This window comes from Motacilla alba, chromosome 10 (assembly GCF_015832195.1).
Source record: "Motacilla alba alba isolate MOTALB_02 chromosome 10, Motacilla_alba_V1.0_pri, whole genome shotgun sequence".
Classification (NCBI taxonomy): domain Eukaryota; kingdom Metazoa; phylum Chordata; class Aves; order Passeriformes; family Motacillidae; genus Motacilla; species Motacilla alba.
In genome coordinates this window covers 15,746,126-15,760,046 of record NC_052025.1, presented here as the reverse complement: position 1 = coordinate 15,760,046, position 13,921 = coordinate 15,746,126, and the positions used below count along the sequence as shown (strand labels likewise).

The window sequence follows — 13,921 nt, the reverse complement described above, 5'->3', positions numbered from 1 at the left end:
ATTCACAGTGATCAAACCATGTATTTATATGCATATAACCTACTGATAGCTATCATTAGAACATGCATATGACATGTGTGCACATGTGCAGAGAGGGAAGTAACAGCTTCCTTTCCTCTCCATACCTGCTCACTCCCTCTGAACTGAGGAAAGACTCAAATTAAACATCCCAAATTACTTGAAAGTATCCTGAGTTATTAGGAAGGCAAAGCAACAGCCCAGCGGGGAGTAGAAAACGTAATAATGACAAGTTTTGTGCCTAAAGGGAAGGCAGGAATGAAATCAGAAAGATCCAGTGGGGTCAGGTGAGTAAAGAGTCAGCCAAGCACAGGAGTGAGAAATACCCGGAGGCAGTGCAATGTGCTGGCAAGGAGCCACACTGCTGGGGAGAGAGGAGGAGTGTGTGTGAGAGAGAGAGAGCAGAGGGGAGGGAGAGGCTGAGGGATAACACACCTTTGTGGGCACTTGTGAGCTCCTCTGGCCTGTCTCCTCAGCAGTGGCTGTGGATGCAGGGAGTCTCCCAGCTGCAGAGCCCCAAGGAGGCAGGAGCCCAATCTTCTGTGTTTGGCCCTCCACCAGGGGCCAAACAGACACCAGACACCTGGGTGGGAGCAGACAGCAGGATGCAAGCACTGGAACACTGAAAATACCAAACCCCTGTGATCTGCGGGAAGCTGGAGTGAGCTTGGCTGGGGAGCAGGCTCCGATGCCGACTGTGGCGATGTCGTTTCCATCAGCCCGTGAAAGACAACTTCAAAAACAAGGTTTATATTTGCCACTGGCTGTTTAATAGGGGATTAGTTAAAGGGTATAAACTGGCAGTAGGTTGAGATGGATGTGACCACAGGGACAAAGGCTTAACATGATGTGCTTGAAAATGACATTTGCCTGTTGCCAAGCAGATGTGGCCCACTTGCACCTGTTGCTTTGGGGTCGTGGGCAAGGAGCACAGAGGGAGGGGGAACCTGGTGAACCCATGGCTGGGCACATTGCCACCACACCCACTGAACTGTGATTAAACCTTGTGGAGATAAGGTTTTTTTGAGGAGTGCTATTAGCAGAAGCCAGATCAGCATTTCTGGGTTTCCAGAGGTGTGTACGTAACTCCAAAATCCTCCTAACCTGGCAAGTGTGGAGACACAGACACTTGGACTATAAAAACCTGACTGCTTTCCTACCCCAACACTGTCAGGCTGTTCCCTGCTTTCTTTTGAGAACCTCAGCTTTGGAAGTTGTTGCTGTGGCTATTGCTCCTTGTGTCAGTCTGTCCCTGATGAGCTGGGAGTTGCACAAAGGGAACAAGAAAACTCTTCATCCCCGTCCCAAAGCTCTGGCCAGTGGGGGAGTGATTCTCCTCACTTCCAGCCAAGTGAATTTTCTTTTTGGCAGGCAGCAGGAGTGCCACTCAAGAAGAATGAGCCAGGGCTGCCCAGGCAGTGCAAATTCTTGCTGAAGGCAGCTTCAGCCAGGCAGACAAGCTGGACCTGCTTGAAAAAGAGGGCAGAGAAGTAGAACTGGGAGGGATTCACTGGTTTTAGAGAGCGGTGTTGCTGCCTTGGATGATGTTGTAGGCACAAGCAAAGCTACTTCTTGGCCTTGATAGCATCTGGTGTCTCTGATCACAGCTAGCTCCAGGATCTGCAGAGCAGGTTGATTGAAGGCCTTAGGACATGTCAAGGGGAACAAGCACAGGACAGAGTGCCAGCTCAGTGGGCAAGCAGCAGGAAGTCTGCCTTTATCAGGATGCTGCAGGCAGGAAATGATTTGAAGTACACTGCCTTCTCTTGTGAAGTGATTGAGGGAAGGAAGGAGAGTGAGAACAGGAGCAGCTGTGGCTATATTTCAAAGTTGGTTTCCATCTTCTTTCTTGCATTACTGCTCTTTCGTTCCCACCCCAAAAAAAAACCCAACAACCCATCCCAAAACCAAAACCAAAACAAAACCCCAAACAAATAAAAGAATTCCTCTCTCCCTCCCAAGACCCCTACATGGTTCTGCTTCCTCTCCTTCCTCTTTCCTTTTTTAGGGATAAGTGCCCCAGACTGGTGGTATCACAGGTACATGGAGAGGGTTGATTTGAATCCAAGCACAGCTCCCTTGCTGGTTCTCACAGCTGCTATGGGCTGATTGTGGAGTGAATTACAGCTCTTTAAGAGATACCCTAAATGCCAGAGTGGTTGAGCAGAGACCCTAAGATGAGTGAGGATCAAAACAAGGTGGCCAGACTGCTGGTAGGAAAGGCCCTGAAGGAAGGTGGTGTGGAGTCTGGCAGACAGCCAGGCTTCCCTTCCATGGCATCACCCCCAACCAGGGACAATGGCCCTGTGCTCTGTAGCTGCAAAATGCAGCTGCCTCAGGAGACAGGAGGACCCCAAAGCTTTGCAGAGGTGATGATTTTGGCATTTACATTTGCAGAACTGTGCTCTTATGGGTACGCAGAGGGGCCGGGTGAAAAGTTGGCTTGGTTTGGTTCAACTGCAGACATGAACTCCATGCCAGAGCTGATAAACCCTGAGCCTTCTTCACTTCCCTCTTCCAGCTCCTCTTCTTCTTGCCTTCCTTCTGTAATAGTGTGAGACATTTTTCTTGGCTGTCCTCTTCCTCCTTGGAGATCAAACACAGGCCCTGCTGCTGAGTTCCTGAATTTATGACAAGGACCAGCTTCTTCTAGCCTCAGTTTCCATTAACAGCTGCTCACAGGAGCTGCATTCAGACCATTTGTTTTGTCTTTTGGCACCAGCTATTTTATGAATGAGAGACACAGCAAAGGACAAACAATCAGAAAACTGGTTTCACTGCTCTCTACCTGGTGAGAAGTCTTTATAGCCCTTAGGTCTAGTATAAAAACTTACAAACTCTACACGTGTAAGTGTTGTGTAAAAAACTGTTATTGCCCTTATAACTAGTCATTGGAGTTGAAAGATAAATATTATTCCAAATCTTATTGAATAAAATATATTATATCACAGGTGATGGAGACAGATTGTCTCAATAAATTCTGATACTGTATTCAGTGGAAAAGTGGCAATAAAAATGCTGATGACTTGACACGGGGAGAATATTGAATGTCATTAACATGTTATTTCCTCTGTTCTGATATCACTGTCATGTTCTTCCCACTGCTCTAATCTCTATCAGTTGTGGGCTTTTTTTTTTTTGCTTGTTTGAATGAGAAAAATGACATTTTTTTCAGCCCTTTAAATTAACCACTTTTGAGAAATGCTTAGAGATAGGAGGTGACATCCTCAAATATAGAAATTAAAACATGGTTTGATATTTAACCATATGCTAAGTATGGGCTGAAGAGGAATCCTTAAGACTGTCATTATCATCTGATAGTTGATTACGGCAGTTGTGGCCATCTGCACAGTGATAAGAGCAGTATCTTCCTTTTATAAAATGCTTGGAAAGCACTTAATGGAGGTAGTTGTTGCTGTTCTTTTGCAGATGGGGAAACTGAGGGATGGGGAAGTTAAGTGAGTCACAGGAGGTCATTTCCCAGTCCAGTGGCAGAGCCAGACTCCTGTGATGTGTTTAAGCTTTCTCCTATATTTGCTGTGAAACTTGACTAGCTGCACATTGAGGCCAGTTTTCCCAACCCATGCTAAACTGTACCTGCTGGAGCCACAGCCCAGCAAGTTTCCAGTCGTTCTTACCAGAGATACTTCTGGTTTTATTTTCTGCTGCTGTGTGGATATGGATTGTCTCTCTCACTATATATACCCCACTATGAGGCCTGCAGAGCTGAGAATGTATTTGTGTAGATATGAAATGAGCCATCCAGGAAAAATAACAGTAATCCCTGTTTTCCTCCCCTTTCCCCAAACCAGAAAAAAACCCAGTGCTTTTCAGAAAGCCTGAATCTGCCCAGGCATTCCCATTCTGTCACTCTGTGCCAGAAAGCCTGTTGTGATAGCCCTACGGGCAACTCAGATCAGCTTGTACCAAAGAGCATTTGGATCACGTGGGTTGCTTGGCATCCTCATGAGAGAATATGCTGCTGGTCTTGAATGATAGCAATTAAAGGTGCAAAGAAGTCATCTGTCTATTTGCTAGGGCCAGTATCTTGTCTGGTCTCCTACTGTAATCTTGTGCTTTATCCACAACTAATTCTAAATGACTCCAGGAATAGCCACCACTTCCATTACAGGACCATTTCATGCACTGTTATAGTTTATTGTCAGATGGTTTTCAGCAATTAAATTCTAAATTGATTTCACAGTTGCACATGCTGTTTCTGTTATTTATTTTGGTCCTCACCTGTCTGAGGAAATGGGGTGCCTCTGTCTCTTCATAAATAGATGCTGCTGTAGAGCTGAACAGAATATTTTAAGTGCCTGCAAAAATAGACTTTTACATAGAAATAGTGTGCCAGGCAGGTGTAACAGAGTTTAATTTTCACAAAGCCTCAGCAATAGTACTGATGGATTTTTAAAAGGAATAATACTGTAGATCTTTTGCTAAGTGTCACAGCGCCTACATTTTTCTATTTGTTCTGGTGTCCTGTAGGAAGGTGTGTTATTTCTCAGCATAGAACAGAAGATGGAATTAGCTACCTGGTATGGCTGCATTGCTGCTCTGCTGTTCACTTCCTGACTTCAGCTCAAGTGCCTACAGGTCCTATCCTGCTAAGTTAATGGGATCCTTTCTGATAAGGCAGATATGGGGCCAATAAACCATAACAACTTTATGCCTCGATTTACCCAGGTGTAAAATGGGAATAAAATTCCTCGCGTTTTGTAAGACACTACTGAAAAAGCAAAAGGAGATGGCTGTAGAGTTAAAGCTGCAGAGTAAAATAGTATTAGTACTTTAACCCTCATGTCTCACCTCTTTTGAACAGGCACTTTCTGAGTACGAATCAGAACCCTAATAAACTCCTCCTGCACTCAGCACCTCCCCTTTTGCCTAGTGTGCATGCTGGGGTAGTTGAAAACCTTATTTTTCTTCCATTTTTAGTTCCCTTTTTTAAACATTTGCTGGTATTTTTGGAAATCATTCTGGTTTTAGTGAGGGCATATGTCCTTTTTCCTGTAGAAAGCATTCTCCAGGCCAAGATCGGCTTCAGGGCAGTTACTTTAGTGACAGGAAGAAAAGAGATATTGGCACCAACTTGGCACAACGTCATTATTATCATGCAAGCAGTTCCCCTTTATTATCAACATATAAAGAGAACAATTAAATTTTGCAAGGCAGGACTTCTAATCTCCAGGATCAGATTCTTCACGGCAAGGAGGGGGTGTAAAAGTTTCTCTCTTGCTCTTGTCTCTTCATGGCGCATGGTCCCAGCTGTATGAATCTGTTCATGAATATGCATGAAATCAGATATGACATTCCCCTGCTCCCATTAATAATCTTGTCATCTGACTTGTGCAGCATTAAGCTTCAGCCCGTGGCTCCTCGTAGAGAAAGCAGCCTGGAGGAAAGGGAGGGAGGGGAGGAGAAAAAAAAAAAAGGGCATGCCTTTTTTTATTGGGATTAAGTGCTTGAAAATTTTGGCAGGGGGTTGCCAGGAGAGTAAGGGGAGGGAGAGAAAGAGAGGGAGACGCACACAGGGACAGAGAGACGAGAAATCCTCCATGAATGCGTTGGCTTGTTAGAAGCCCAAAGCGGTGGGTGTAATGGTATGCGAGCTGACCTTGAATATAGCCACTGTGGGTTGCCCCAGCTTTTTTGTAAAAGAAGCATTTGCAGCAGAGGTTTGGATTTCAGGCTTTGCAGTCATCAATCATCTCAGCCTATTCTCCTCTTTGACAGCTCTGTACAAGGCCTGACATTTGACACCCAGGACCCCAGGACTTACACAGAGGCACAAGCTGAGGCCCTGGGGAGGAGATAGGGAGCAGGGGGAGAAAAAAAATCTCAACAGGAGAATTTTTTTTCTTTTTGTTTTTAATTTTATTTTTAAAGAAGCTACAAAACAAATTATACCTTCAATCGGAATTTATTTAACAGAAGAACATTGCACTGAGTTCTGTTCCCTGCATTGGGAAATTCCTGATGAAAAAGGTTGACCCAAAGAGGTGGGAGAGGAAAGACAGGCTGAGAGGGATCTAGGGGAAGCAGGATGAGGCTCTTACCCTTCTTCTGCACAAATCCAGGTAGGTAGGTAAGTGTTATCAACCTACCAAAGCTTTATTCCATTTTAATAAAGTTAACCTGGACTTGCTATCTCCCAGTTCAAGCCAATCAGATTGATGAGTTCTCTGAGAAATTTCAGCAAAGCTAGTAGTGAAATTGAGTATTTGGGCTGCAATCCTAGGGACACTGGGAGTCTAAATGGTGTTAAAAAAAGAAGATATGACCTGTTAGAGTAGATAAATGTTTTAGGATAAACCTCTTTGTGCAAGTAATTGTCTACTTGATCTAACAGGTTTTAAAGGTTACAGTCTTATTAAGATAGTTTTTAATGTCTTTTTTAATACAAACATAACAGCAGCCATTCTTAACCTAACTTTTTTTTGTGAGCCCACCTTTTGTTCTTACACCCTATCCACACAGCCTCCTGTCCCTCACACTCACTTCTAGTTAAGAACAAGAAAGAAAAGTTTGATATAACCTTTATGTGCTGTTAAACTAGATATGACACCAATTTCTTCTGAAAGCCATCCATGCTTCCCTGCTACCGCCTCGTTCATAAAAAGGAAGGGAACTGGGGGTTTGTAGAAGGATTCTGTTGCAGATGACTTTTGGCACAAGGAAATTTGACACAAGGAGCAGGGGCAATGAAATGTGTGAGTGTAAGTGGACAGGAAAGGACACAGGAAAGTATTTCTCCTCAATGTTTAACTCAGCAGTGGCACATGGCTTATTTAAATTGATCTAGAAACAGGTGACAAGGACTCTCTGCTTTATGCTAACTTTGGATTCAGCCCAGAAGTATGTATCCAGCCTGTGAATTTTGCTGACACAGGAAGTCAGGTTAAATACTCTGGATGATTTTCCAGGAATGTCAGGCTGTCCCTCAAGGACACTTTGGGTCACAGGATGGTTTATTTGAAAAAGTAGTTCTCTGCATTTTCCTCTATTTAAAAAAGCAGTAACTCTTCAGGAATTCACCATTTTTTATCTGTTGTGCATTTTGTTATCTCTCACTTCGAGTATTTTCCATTTGCCAGCCCTGATTCCACCCCCTGGGTCACACAGAGATAAATGAACAGTTGGAGTGCATCATTTCTGAAACAAACCTTCAGAGAAGCACTTCCAGAGTAGTTAGCAAACTTTTACTTTCCATAAACAAAACTGCTTGCTCCAATGAACCTTCCTGGAAAAGGGTCACAAATGATGTCAAAGTGAATTAGCGGCTTTTTAAGTGAATGAATGTTTGCAAACAGTGTTCGGCTGTCCTGCTTCAAACTCATAATTACAGTTGCAGCTCTGCATAGGGAAAACCCAAGCTCACTCTATAGGACACACATTTACTGCCTGCAGGGGTTAGGATGAATATTTTTCCCAAGCTAAGTGCTCTGTGGATTTTGAGGGTTGCCTTCCTCTGAAGGATCAGGGTTTAGCCACTGCTGGAGGCAATGATACCAAACTTGATGGACCAATAGGCTGATTCAATATGGCAATTCCTCTGCTCTTTGTGTTTTCCAAACTGGCTTCTGTGTGCACATGCCCGAGCGATGATTTTTCGCCTGCTCTGGGAGACCCTCTTGAGTGGAAACGGGCAGGATCAAGGACTTTGGCTGAGTTTGTGTGTGGATCTGCATATGTGTCCAGAGAGAGACAGACATCAAACAGCTGATTACTGCTGTTTGCTTTCTCTGCTCTGGATTTAACCCAGTGTGGGATTCTCCTCCTTTGACACTCATTCCAGGATTTCATTCAATGTTACTTAAATTTCCAGTCTTTTGACTTTTCCAGTTCGTGCTCAGGGTAAAGGAAAAAGTTAGAAGATAAGCATTTGTCCTTTGTATGATTATTATTATTTCCCTCACTAAATTTCAGGTCTAAGGGAAACCCCACCAACATTTTTCCAGACTCCAAACCTGACACCTGAGTCTCTTCTTTTTTCTAGTTCTGCACTCAAAATGAGAAATTTGCAATATTAGAAAGGAAAAGTCTTAATCTATTGGGAAATCCTCTGATCCATAAAGTAAGAGGATTGTGTTTTATTTTTTTTTTCTCTTCTGTAAGTTTTTGATTAAGATTTAGCTTGGCTAAGCTGAAAAAACTTGAAAAAAGAAGTTTGAAAATGTCATCCTGGGTGCAAATGATTTCTATGAAGTAATGAGGGAAGTACCACTACAACCTGTTGCTATCAATCTATTTTTGTGGCAAAGCTTCAAAGTCCTCCATTAGAGAGCTAAGAGCAGAAGAATGTGCTGCCAGAGGTAGAAGATCCTTTGGCTTTGTCAGGATTGTTCTCCAGGTCCTTCCATCCCTGGTTTAATTGGGAATAGATACAGTCTTGTTAATCCAGCATGTATCTCATTTGAATCCAATATCTTCACCTGATTCCTGTAATCTATATGATCATACATTCTGCTATATTTGTTTATGTAGTCCTGAGTTGCATTATTTTTACAATCTGGTGTTCTGTTAATGAATTCAATGTGTAGCTCCCTACAAAATAGCTGAATATCCATTGGACAGTCACAAAGAGGAAGAGGCTGTCATTGTCCATGAGATTATTTTGTGGTTTTATATCCAGGTCATTAAATAGCTGATGGATTTTCTTCGAGTTTTTCATTTGTTTTGAAATCAGAACTCCAGCTATACATTTACAGGACACAAAAAAGAGTGGAAGAGAAGTGGTCCATGGACTGTAACTTGGATCAGCTGCACCACACAAAAATAACAGGTGATAATAACGTATGCAGTGCAAATAAATTAAGGGAAAGTGAAAAAGACTATTATGGATTGCAGTGTGCCTGGTTTTAAAGAGACTAATTAAAAATGTTAATAAAGAGTAGTAAGAATAGTCTAGTGTTTAAATTCCTATATTGAGACACAAGAGCTCAGGCAAAACATAAATCAAAGTATAAGTTTTTCCTTGAACAGAATATAGTGACAACCAATATGTTGTTATGTACTACATCATAAATATCTAGGGATAAACACTGGAGACTAAAAGAAGAAAAGATGGATCATTTTTATTTTACCTCTTCTTTTATTTCCTTTTTTGCTGTTTCAGTTACATTTTGCTGTATAAAAATAATTATTATTCTCCTTGTATGACCGCTATCAATGTGAAATTATGGCATAAATGAAGAGTACAGGATCCATTTCAGCAGCCAGGCAGCCTTGTTTGAGGTGCTATAGAGACTGGTGAATGAAGAGTCCTTGCACTGGTGATGAGCACAGAAACAAGTATTTGTGAAACCAGATTGACAATTCATCTGCAAACAGACCAATGTGACTTTCCCTCTCGTGCCCCCGCGATGTAATAACTGCAGCTGCGCTCAGCTTTCATTCAAAACCTTGCCTCCTCTTCCCTCGCGCATGGGTGGGCAGTTCAGGATGCTAAATAGGACATTTTGACTGCTCATATCTATACCTTGGGGCCTACCAGATCTGAGGGCAGCCGAGTGCCTGCTCATTTAACTTGCACAGCTGCAAAGCTTCCAGCACAAATGCTCCTCGAACGCTTCTGCGCGGGGGCTGGATGCGACGGCACATCGCTCGGCTGAAGAGGGAAAATAGAGACAACAAACTCCCCAGCCTTAGTGGAGAGCACCCTCCCCAAGCCTATGAGATTAAAGCAATAGTTTTTCAAGTAGCCCTTCAGAGTGACTAATTTATATGGATATCGAGGATTCAGTTGGAAAATTTTAAAAAAAAGTAACTAGGGGAAAATATGGTGCTCTCTAAGTCCCAGTGGTATGCCACATTCATTTTACCAGAGAGTTTATTCTTTAGTACTTTCATGGATTGACATGAGGGAGGAATTCACATGTCAGGACAGATAAAATCTCCCTCCTGCCAAAGGAGTCTATTCAGACATGCATGTTAGTAGGTTGATAACTTATTCTGTATTGCAGAGGACTCAAAGATAGACATTTCTCCTTTTATCTCCATCTCTGCGCTCCCTGCATACTAAAGATACGGGGAAACAGCAAGATACATCTTAACTAGCCCTCTCAGAGAGCAGTGACTTCTCCTAGCCTGTGCCAAGAGATGCAAACTTAAAGGAATAAGGTGTCATACAGACTAATAGCAAACATATTAGCAATGTTTATGCACATAATTTGAGCCCTGTGTGAATATTGTTTAAAAAAAACCCCTGGACTTTGTGGTTAATTTTTTTTTGCCAAGAAAAATGCACGGTATTGCAATGCTCTTGTTTCATGTTGCTCTGCTAGAAGCATGGGAAATAGGTTGAGAAAGATGGGGGACCAGGACAAGTAAAACATGTTGAAGAATCCATCTTTGACACGCTTTCCAAATGCTAATGAAACCTTTATGTTTTTTTGGGAGCTAGGCCCACTCTCCTTCTAAAGACTGGGGAATTGAATCTAACAACTTTATCCCTTGACCAGAGCAGTAGAAGTATGTCTGGTCTTCAAAATGGAATTAAAATACAGGAGTGTTTAGTCTTATGCTTAAGCTGATCATCTCCATTTCATATACTTTTGATTTTTCTGGGGCTATCAAATGGCATAATTTTAGGGAAATTTGTTATTTAAGAGTATTAAATTATGTGAGTGTCATTCCTAAGGAGCCATGTTTAAAAAAACAGGGGATAAAGATCCTCCAGAGTGCAGCTCAGAGCATCTCTGAACTGCCCTTTGGTAAAAGGACTTTTCCTTTTCTCCTTCTTCTTCCAGAGATGGTGCTGAGAGATAAACCTCCTTCATTGTGGGGCTAAATATGTGGGTCAGAAATAAATCAGCTTCTCTGATCTGTCTCTCATCTTTCCAACTCAGTTCCCAAAAGCAAATTCTTTTTTTTTTTTTTGGAAGTTCATATACGTAGATTGAGATTAAAGTGGTTTAGAAAGTGTTTTATATAGATTTGTATACATACCTAAAATATTTGCCTAGATGTATCTTATCTAAACTTCTGCAAGGATCTGAATTTCCCAGGCTCGAACCACGCTTTGTGTAAATCGGTGTTGTCTCACTGTCTTTGAGGGAGCTTATTTACGTCAGCTCTGGAATTAGTTCCCTGTATTCCAGCCAGCACTTAGCTGCAAGAGTCAAAATAACATGGATATGTACTGTTTTCCTGTTATCTCTAGCCTCTCTATAAACAGAAGCTATTAGAAATATTGTGAGAAAGCTATCTTGTGAGGTTTGTTCCCCACTCAAGAGTTTTTAGGCGGATATCTGACAAGAATGTGCAGTTATACCAATCCTGAAACTTCAGCATAGTTTTCTTTGCCTTGGTAGTAATTCATATTGATTTGCATACCCCAGCTTTGAGCTCTTGTAGTTTCAGAGATCTTCAAACAACACATTGTTCATTTTTCCTTTCGCCTCACCATTTTCATACATTTCCCAGATACCTGAATGGAGAAATATAAGAAAAATAAAAACACATGGAAATTCCACCCCACCCTATATTTTCTTTTGGGAAATGCTGTCTATAGCATGATCCTTTCTAGAGAATGTTTTCATTCTACCTAAGGTCTGAGGCTTCGTTTTGGAAATAATAAGCTTTTCCCAGACAAGACTTAGTGAAGTAATGACTCAGAGGCACAGACAGACAAGTGGACTGTTTGTTTCATCTTAATTATTTATGTAGTGTTATCCTAACAATAATATATTATGATGTATCTTCCAATGAATACTTCTCTATTTGTGTATCATTTAATGGGAGAGCGAGACTACGAGACATCTCAGCATGGATAATTATACAGAAAAAGTAAGAAACAGTAATATAGCTGGGCAATTTAAATTCAGTCATACATAATATAAATTCTGTAGTTGTTCCTTTGTTAAAGCTTTCTTTTCCTGTTGCTATTGACCAACAAATTATTTGATGTTTTAAGAATATTTTAGACAAGGAGATTTCAGCAAGGTGAGCTCAAAACTGTGATTTCAGCTTTGAATTGTTCTTTTCCATTGATCTTCCTGTGATTTACAACCATTTCCCATCAGAAAGTTCTCTCCTGCTTTATGTCAACCAAATTTGGGGCACAGTTTCATCCTTGCAGAGAGCACCTGCTTTGTGTCCCTTGTGAAGGGGGATTAGTCTCTTGCTTTGAGAATTTGTTGTCCGTTGGCTCTCTTCACCGTGAAACCAACCAAAAAGGTTCTGCATGTTTCCAGGTAGAATTGCTTGGAGATTTGTAAAATGATTTTGATCTTGGACCTGAGCTTGCCATTAAAGTGCTTGACTTGCCTTGACCACTGTAATTTTAGAAAGCTGACCCTTCTCCTTTGCAATTTACTCAGTGTTTTCAGCCTAATGCAGAATTTCCCTCTTCTGCAGCTGGCAAGAGAATATCCATCATTTCCAGATGTGAACATATGATCCAGGAGGCAATTGAAGGGATTTTGGAATCATATGGTTTGGCTTATGGATTTGGATTGGTCAAGAGAGATTTGCCTGAAATCCTTGAGAGAGCATGGCACCACTCTGACTCGGGAGGCATTTTAAAATAAACCCCAAAGTTAAATGCATTTTATAGAGAGGCTTAAAGCTTCTAAAATATAAATCTCAAATATTTATACGTGGGCTGCAATGGAACAGAAGTTACGACCTCATCTGTGAATGTCTAGGATTTGTTTTTTTCATTCCACCAGCCCACCTGGAATGACTTTAGCTTTCAGCCTTACCTAAGGCTCTACCCAGGTTAGCTCCCAGTGACTTATGACTCCATCAATCTGCACAGATCTGTGCTGTACTCCTTCAAGGGAAGTAGTTCGTCTTCTATATGACTGCATCCCCACCTCTTCCAAAGTTCAAAGAACCCAGGACAATTGCTTGCTCAAGCAGCCTTTCAGTTAGGATTGAAGATGCTCTCCCTGCCTCCCCATGTGAATCAGAACTTTCTGCTGAACTTTGGCAGAGACAGAAACTTCCAGTGTAATCCATCCCTCTCGAACTAGAAAGACATGCGATGATGGTGATGAAATATCAGGTGAGAATTGCTCAGTATGTTTTAAGGAGCTTTGAACTGGAAATGGATCAATTTAGAGCTCTTTTCTGAAGTCAGAGTAGCACATTTTTTACGATCCATTTCCCATGAACTAACAACTGTTCCCTATCCAGCAGACAGTTTACTTGTAGCTATTTTGACTTGCATTATTCCACTTAATGAAGATAAACATAAGTCAGACACAGGAAAGCCACAGAATGAGTATGAACAGGAAGTGTTCCAAGTATTCAGCATTTACTAGGCAAAATTGGCCAGTAATTCCTTTTGCTTTTCACTGAGGATAAAAATCCCTGAAAGATAATCATCATCATTGTTTGAGCTAATATAGCAGTTTCATCCGTTGGTCTGAGAACACTTCCCAAAAATTAGCTGGACTGAGAACAGCCTTGAGATTAGATTCATATTATTTAAAATACACATTTCATGGGCAGACAAACTCATGGGTCATCTAGAGGTACCATGACTTTCCTTGAGTCAGAGAGTCAGAAGAGTACAGAAAATTTCTGACTGCTATTTCTATGATTTCACTGACATTGCAAAGGATTCTTGATGTTGCTTATTCGAGTTGCTTAAATTATTCATATTACAGTGACTATAGGGATGAATATTTTTTCTGCTTTCATGCAGATTTAAAAAAAAAAGTTGTTACTTTTTAGTGATTGTATGATTGTACAGCAGGACATTTCATCCTATAAACTGGTCATATATTTATTGCTCAGGATTGTTATTTGGCAGATGACTAGTAACCTAGATCCCATGTCTTGATTTGGATTAGTATAATATTTTTTGAGCCAAAGAAAGAACATAAAATATTCAATCCATGCAACACTACTTTTCTGGTAATATAACATAACTTCCCTGGTCAAAATA

At 41.4% G+C, this 13,921-nt stretch overlaps 1 long non-coding RNA gene across 1 annotated transcript in view; it reads left to right on the top strand.

Moving 5' to 3' along the window:
• The first annotated feature begins 508 nt into the window (after positions 1-508).
• Positions 509-13,921, top strand: part of LOC119705353 — a 36,995-nt gene continuing 23,582 nt past the window's right edge. The window contains exon 1 of the long non-coding RNA XR_005258194.1: positions 509-764. This is a non-coding gene — a long non-coding RNA (uncharacterized LOC119705353). The remainder of the gene's footprint in view (positions 765-13,921) is intronic.